General features: G+C 44.8%; 1 pseudogene; it reads left to right on the plus strand.

The window, feature by feature from the left end:
* The first annotated feature begins 7,383 nt into the window (after nt 1–7,383).
* Nucleotides 7,384–7,501, plus strand: LOC126089513 (5S ribosomal RNA; annotated as a pseudogene).
* The last annotated feature ends 904 nt before the right edge of the window (nt 7,502–8,405 follow it).

The raw sequence follows: 8,405 nt of genomic DNA on the forward strand, positions 1-8,405 counted from the left end.
GGTACAAGGAAGGTATATGCGATGAAACCATGGATAAAATTAGAAGTACTCTATTTGATCAACGAAGGAAGGAAGTAAAAAAAGTTCAGGAATACCGAAATACAAGTAACTTAGGAGATCAATAAACAGGAAGCGCAGGGAAGGTAAAGAAAAATGGCTGTATGAAAGATGTGAAGTAATTTAAATGGAAATAATTGTCGGAAGAACGGACTCAGCGTATAGAAAAGTTAAAACAAACTTCGGTGAAATTAAAAGCAAGGCCGGTAACAGTAACAGCGCAATGGAAATTCCACTGTTAAACGCAGAGGAGAGAGCGGATGGGTGGAAAGAGTTTAATGGAGGCTTCTACGAGACGGAAGACTTGTCTGATGACACGACTGAAGAAAAAACAGGAATTGATGTAGAAGAGATAGGGGATACAGTACTAGAGTCAGAATTTAAAACGACTTTGGAAGACCGTAGCAGTCGCGCGGTTCCGGACTGAGCGCCTAGAACCGCTAGACCACCGCGGCCGGCGAAGATTTAAGACCAAATATAGCAGAAGGGATAGATAACATTCCATCGCAATTTCTAAAATTACTGGGGGATGTGGCAACAAAACGACTATTTGTGTTGGTGTGTGGAATGGATGAGACTGGCGACATAATATCAGACTTTCGGGACAGCATCATCAACGCAATTCCGAAGATGTAGCAAGAGCCGGTAAGTGGGAGAATTCTCGCGAAATCTGCTTAACAGCTCATGCATCCAAGTTGCTGGAAAGAGAAATATAAAGAAATATGGAAAAGAAAATTGAGGATCTGTCAGATGACGACGAGTTTGGCTTTAGGAACGGCAAAAGCACCAGAGAGGCAGTTCCGACTTTTCGGACGATTATGGAAGCAAGACTCAAGAAAAATCAAGACACGCTCATGGGATTTGTCGTCTTGGAAAAAGCATTCGGCAGTGTCAGATGGTATAAGATGTTCGAAGTTCTGGAAAAAATGAAGGTAAGCTATAGGTAAAGACAGGTAACAATAGGAGTTCTCAGACTCTTAGAATCAGTGATACAAAAATGACCATTTTTGAATTTTTTGTCTCTTTGGATAAAATCTTGCGGACAGCTATCTTCTGATATAAAAGGGATATAGACTCGCAGAAAGACCAGGAATGAATTAAATATCAGATATCTTACGTAGATTTTAGTACGAAATAAAGTTACGTGTTACCAGAGGAAGACAAAAAACAGTGGTAAATGATTCGTACAGCGATAGAACTGCTGTGTAATACTTAACACGTGGACAACTACGTCAAAGTGTGAAACTTATTTTTGTCAAATACGTAAATAACACAATAATTCCAGGATGGTAAAAATATCTCGAACGAAATAAAAGGCCTCAAGATAGGAAGGATTTCATTTACTGTGTAACCCTGAAAGTTATTGGGAGAGGACACAGTATTTAACGATCATAAAGGGAACAGAGTAAAAAATACCTAACTGTTGCAGCTTAACAAACATCTTCTCTCTGTTGAGAACATCTTTTATCGAGGAGGAAAGCGATAATTTCGTTCGCTGACTACAAGTTGGCTACTACTGACAGCAGCTATATAATTTGTTGGGAGAGTTTTAGCTTTAACTTAACTGACTGGTTCGGTTAGTGTGAAGGAAAATAGAGTAAAAATAAAATTCGACGCAGGTCCTAAGACAGTGTACTCTTCGTGACAAAAGTCCCGGCAAAAGGGAAGGGCGACAAGAAAGAGGCGTGAACGAGTTCCAGCACGCGATCTACTCGTATTTCCTTAAGTAAATTATACGGTGTCGTTCCCACTTCAGTTTCCCCAGGCTAATGCGAAGATAATCAAGTATGTTGTTATGCAGAAATAGCTAGATAGAAATTAGAGTGCCGTCGTGGTGTGAAGTAATTTACGGGAATTACGTGACTTGTACGTAGACGTCTGGTGCCACATACTTCTAGACACCTACCAATGGCTTGTCGTCGTTGTCGAAATCATGCCACACAGAACTGCTTCTGTATTGAGTTCTAAACGTGTTCACAGGATTTTCGCTCATCCGTGAATACAGGCCTACATATTTCGGAAGTCACCACCAGTGGCGGAGAAACTTGGTTACGTCATTATTTTGTTCCTTTTCTATTCAATATACGAAAGTTGGCAAGGGAGGAAGGATAATTGGCATCTCACGTTCCGTCGACAGCGATGTCATTAGAGACACTGTATTGGCCATAGATGACCAAGAAATGAGTCATTCGCCTTAAGCAGTTTAAAGAAAACCGAAACGGACGGGGATTCGAACCTGTCTCCTCCCGAATGCAAATGGAGCTTCTCAAACCCTGTTCTATCTTGTTGGGCCGCATACAGAAGTTCGAGGTAGATCACTATATTAATACGTGTACGTTGTCGTATTTCTCTGACTTCATCACAGCAATGATTTCACAGCGTGTACCGTAGAGGGCGTGAGTTTAGTCACCCATATTTACTCACGCTGTACTGTTCACAAAGTAACTGTAGTGCCTGAACGACTTCTGAGGTGGAAGACCAAAATCCGCTGACTGCAAAATGAGGTCTCCCTGGTCAGGGAAATCAATATTTACACAAGCAATTGAGATTTTTCAGGAACAAATGTAACATCAAGAGAGGTGACGGATATAGGCTTCCGGATTCATGACTTCCAGCCATCAAGGAAGTAAAAACACAGCAACGTTGCGCGAGGAATGTAGACAACGACCGAATGCCACCTCTGCGGCACGACAATAACACACACACCAAAAAAAAAAATTGCATCAACCCGGTTCCAGAGCTCCTGAAGATAGACGTTAACTGTGGTTATTGTATCACAGACTCAGTAACTTTGACTGTTCAGAGATGTCACTACACCCGCCAAATGATTAAACAACCGTGCATGAGCAGCACCTATTAGACGGAGGGGGTCCGACAGCCGATCAGTAGTTCAACCATGTCCAGACGGTCAATACCACGATTCGATCGCGTCCGCGTTGTTACTTTGTGCCAGGAAGGGCTCTCAACAAAGGGAAGTGTCCGGTCGTCTCGAGTGAACCAAAGCGACGTTGTTCGGACATGGAGGAGATACAGAGAGACAGGAACTGTCGATGACATGCATCGCTCAGGCCGCCCAAGTGCTACTACTGCAGTGGCTCGGAGGGACACTGCCATCAACGCCACCATGTTGAATAACGCTTTTCGTGCAGCCACAGGACGTCGCATTAAGACTCAAACTGTGCGCAATAGGCGGCACGATGCGCAACTTCACTCCCTACGTCCATGGCGAGGTCCATCTTTGCAACCACGATAACATGCAGCGCAGTACAGATGGGCCCAACAACATACTGAATGGACCGTTCAGGATTGGCATCACGTTCTCTTCACCGATGAGTGTCGCATGTGTTTGGAGGCAACCCAGTCAGGCTGAACGTCGTAGACACACTGTACAGCGAGTGCAGCAAGGTGGAGCTTACCCGCTGTTTTGCGGTGGCCTTATGTGGCGCCGACGTACGCCGCTAATGGTCATGGTACTATACGCGAATGGCATACTCCGACCGATAGTGCAACCATATCGGCAGCATATTGGCAAGGCATTGGTCTTCATGGACGACAATTCGCGGCGACCGTGGTATTCTCTTATTAATTATTTATATACTTTTAGCACATCTCGTCAATGACTTCTTTCAGGACAACGATATCGCTCGACTAGAGTGGCCAGCATATTCTCCAGACATGAACCCTATCGAATATGCCTGGGGGGGTGGCCGAGCGGTTCTAGGCGCTACAGTCTGGAACCGCGCGACCGCTACGGTCGCAGGTTCGAATCCTGCCTCGGGCATGGAAGTGTGTGATGTCCTTAGGTTAGTTAGGTTTAAGTAGTTCTAAGTTCTAGGGGACTGATGACCTTAGAAGTTAAGTCCCATAGTGCTCAGAGCCATTTGAACCATTTTTGAATATGCCTGGGATAGATTGAAAAGAGCTGTTTATGGACGACGTGAGCCACCAGCCACTCTGAGGTATCTACGCCGAATCGCCGCTGAGGAGTGGGGCAATCTGGACCAACAGTGCCTTGAAGTTATGGATAGGATGCCACGACGAATACAGGCATGCATCAATGCATGAAGACCTGCTATTGGGTATTAGAGGTACCGTTGTGTGGTGGTACAACATTCAATGTGTGGTTTTCATGAGCAATAAAAAGAGTGGAAATGAGGTTTATGTTGATCTATATTCCAATTTTCTTTACAGGTTCTGCAACACTCGAAACCGAGTTTATGCAAAACTTTTTTTGATGTGCGTATTTCGATGAACGTTCCCCTTCTAGCGCTGTTTCTGCTTCTCTTCCTACGCAGAGACGACGTCCCTCCAATGGAGCCGGAAGAATCCATGGATATTATAAAAATGGATACATGTAACTACCTCTTCCTAAAGCACTGCACCTATTTCAACCACATTTGATACACTTATCTCTAAATGCATCTGGATAATCGCTGTCAGGGAAGAATCACCTCCCTACGAAAGGACTGGAGGTGAAAAAGCACTGTAGCCCACAACGCGCGAATATACATACTACATTCATCCAGTAATTGAGAATGAGAGTACGTAGTGAATTGCTACAAACTTTACACGCAATTTGATCCCCAAAAAATCATGAAAGGAAAAAAGTTTGTCGCTTACTCACTCTCGCTGTTCCCACGGTAAAATATCCGCATGATGCATGACGTTTTTATTTATTACTTCTTCACTGCTAAACTGTATTGACGACACATATTGCAGACAGTATTTACATATATCACTAAATGTACAAGCAAAATTATATCATTGTTCAGCAGATAAGATGATATAAACGCTAAGATGCGTTAAAAACAGCCGCATGATGCTTAACGTTTCAATAAATTCCTTTTCTATTACATACTCTATTCGCAACACATTTCGCATACATTATCCTCATATGTCACTGAATGTAACTACACAAATAATTCATTCTACGATACAAATTATAGGAGGTACGACGACATAAATATTGAGCTGCGTGGAAATGAAACTGCAGGACGAAATTTACTGGAGATACAGGTAAAATACTCGTATGTCTACATGTATGTGCGAAATATAACTGACATGTGTGTATACGAGCAAAGCAAAGGGTGGAAAGCTCATCCTCAACCCCTGGAACGATCTCTACCAATTTGGGTTCACATATTAGTTGCGATCCGAAAAGAAATCCTGTTGCGATAAGAACCACTAGCCTCCTATTGGGGTGGGGGTGATAACGTGGAGAAAGAAGGGGAGAGAGGGAGATGAAGAGATAAAGAGGGGGAGGATGAGATGGATACAGGTAGGCGGTGGAGAAGATGGACAGAGAGAGGGGGCTGAGGGTGTGGACTGAGAGAGCAGGAAGTAGAAGGTGGAATAATAAAATTTTTTAGTAAATACTGTACGCAGTTGACTTGTAGGCCTCTTGTCCTGCATTGGAGTATGGAGTACGTGAGAACTCACTGCCCTCCCCTTATTTCCACTCCTCGATGATGAAACGGAACATAACCCTTACATGAAAATACTTTATTGCGTACTACCTTACAAGTGCACAAGTGGTATTCAGTAAGACGTGACGATTTGCCCGCGAGCTGCGGCCCTTGGCTGGTCTCGAGATATACCGGGTGATAAAAAAAGTCAGTATAAATTTGAAAACTGAATAAATCACGGAATAATGCACATAGAGAGGTACAAATTGACACACATTCTTGGAATGACATGGGGTTTTATTAGAACAAAAAAAAAAAAAAAAACAAAGTTCACAAAATGTCCGCCAGATGGCGCTGCACAGCAAAACGTCAGCGACTGCGCATGACAATCGTGTATAAAAGGAGCTGTAATGAGAGAGAGAATCAGATGCGCCAGCAGTCATAACATGTTGACGTTACCTGAAGAGGCGCTTTTAGTGAAACTGTATTATCAGAATGGGGACGGTGCTAGTTCAGCGTTACGATCCTATCGCCATAGGAAGGGGATTCGAACGGGTAAAGGTTCGTTGACAAATGCAGCTGCGGCGAGAATGATTTTGAAGTTTAGACGATAGACCCCGTAGTGGCCGACCGAACACAAGGCGTAATGCTGCTGAGACAGTTCAGGAAGAAATGGAGACTGTATCGGGTTCGTCTATGCACGAGGAAGTCAGCGCTCGTGCAGTCGCACGTCGCCCCGGTATTCCATACACTACTGTTTGGATGGCACTTAGGCGTACCCTCCGATGCTATCCGTACGAAATCCGTCTGCATCATGAACTGTTACCTGGCGATTTAGTGAAGCGGAAGGCATTTGCGGTGTGGGCGTTTCATAAGATGGCGGAAGATGACGACTGGTTGAGTAACGTGTAGTGGAACGACGAAGCTCATTTCACGATCCGAGGGTCTGTCAACGCCCACAACTGCAGAATTTGGGCTACCGAAAATCCTAGAACTGTCGTGGAAACTCCATTGCACGACGACAAAGTCACGGTATGGGTTGGATTTACCACATCTACCGTTATCGGGCATTTTTTCTTCGAGGAAATGGGTGATTCTGGTTTTGCAACTGCTACCGTGACGGGTGAGAGGTATGCCGATATGTTACAAAAAAATGTTCAAATATGTGTGAAATATTATGGGACTTAACTGCTAAGGTCATCAGTCCCTAAGCGTACACACTACTTAACCTAAACTATCCGAAAGACAAACACACACACCCATGCCTGAGGGAGCACTCGAACCTCCGCCGGGACCAGCCGCACAGTCCATGACTGTAGCGCCTGAGACCGCTCGGCTAATCCCGCGCGGCGATATGTTACAGAATCGCATCATCCCCAGCCCGGCTGATAAACACCTGCTGGAACGTACGATGTTTATGCAGGATGGCGCTCCACCCCACATAGCTAGAGGCGTGAAAGATCTCTTGCGCGCGTCGTTTGGTGATGATCGTGTGCTCAACTGCCACTTTCGTTATGCTTGGCCTCCCAGGCCCCCAGACCTCAGTCCGTACGATTATTGGCTTTGCGGTTACCTGAAGTCGCAAGTATATCGTGATCGACAGACATCTCTAGGGATGCCGAAAGACAACATCCGACGCCAATGCCTCACCATAACTCCGGACATGCTTTACAGTGCTGTTCGCAACATTATTCCCCGACTACAGCTATTGTTGAGGAATGATGGTGGACATATTGAGCATTTCCTGTAAAGAACATCATCTTTGCTTTGTCTTACTTTGTTATGCTAATTACTGCTAATCTGATCATTGAAGCGCCATCTGCCGGACATTTTTTCAACTTTTGTATTTTTGTGGCTCTAATAAAACCCCACGTCATTCCAAGCATGTGTGTCAATTTGTAGCTTTCTATCTGCATTATTAGGCAACGGCCTTACCGCAGTGGATACACCGGTTCCCGTGAGATCACCGAAGTTAAGCGCTGTCGGGCGTGGTCGGCACTTGGATGGGTGACCATCCAGGCCACCATGCGCTGTTGCCATTTTTCGGGGTGCACTCAGCCTCGTGATGCCAATTGAGGAGCTACTCGACCGATTAGTAGCGGCTTCGGTCAAGAGTACCATCATAACGGCCGGGAGAGCGGTGTGTTGACCCCACGCCCCTCCTATCCGCATCCTCCCCTGAGGATGACACGGCGGTCGGATGGCCCCGGTAGGCCACTCGTGGCCTGAAGACGGAGTGATTTTTTTTATCTGCATTATTCCGTGATTTATTCATTTTTCAAATTTATACTGACTTTTTGATCACCCGGTACATCTACTCGCTGCAGTCTCTCCAGGCTACTCTAGGTGTCCGTTCTCAACGCATGCTTGGCATTACCTGGCTGAACGCAGGATCTGGAAAAACCAGATCTGCACTCACGAAGTTACAATATTTCCCGACTGGGAGAGGCTCATACTTGACACACTGAGCTGTCCGGTTTGGAAAATGCCGCCAGATGGCACTGGGATTGATAAGTGAGTTACGGAACTCAACAAAAACGTACTCTGGCAACGCCGGGTACGCATCTAGTTTTATCCAATAAAACCCAACTTATTCGACATACATCAGTTTCGCTTTCTGTCCAATGACGAAGACCCACCAATACTATCCACAATAATTTTATTCATTAACCTAACTTTTTCAGTACAATCTCGGTAAAACTCGCTTCTACAAGTAAACGTGGCCCTGGTCCTTGACAGTGTTCGGCTGACAGCGTACTTCAGAAGATCCTGAAGAAGACCCCAATATTTATGACGAGACGAAACTAATATCGTCTGGCCATAACTGCTGGCTCTTTTAATTGGTCCGGGAAATGGCTCATTGCAACTAAAACGCTTTCATTAGCTCACTTTGTTAGATGAATAATGGAAAGACTTACTTAACTCGATACAATTCTTTGCCAC

Source organism: Schistocerca cancellata, chromosome 6, assembly GCF_023864275.1.
Source record: "Schistocerca cancellata isolate TAMUIC-IGC-003103 chromosome 6, iqSchCanc2.1, whole genome shotgun sequence".
NCBI classification, from domain to species: Eukaryota; Metazoa; Arthropoda; class Insecta; order Orthoptera; family Acrididae; genus Schistocerca; species Schistocerca cancellata.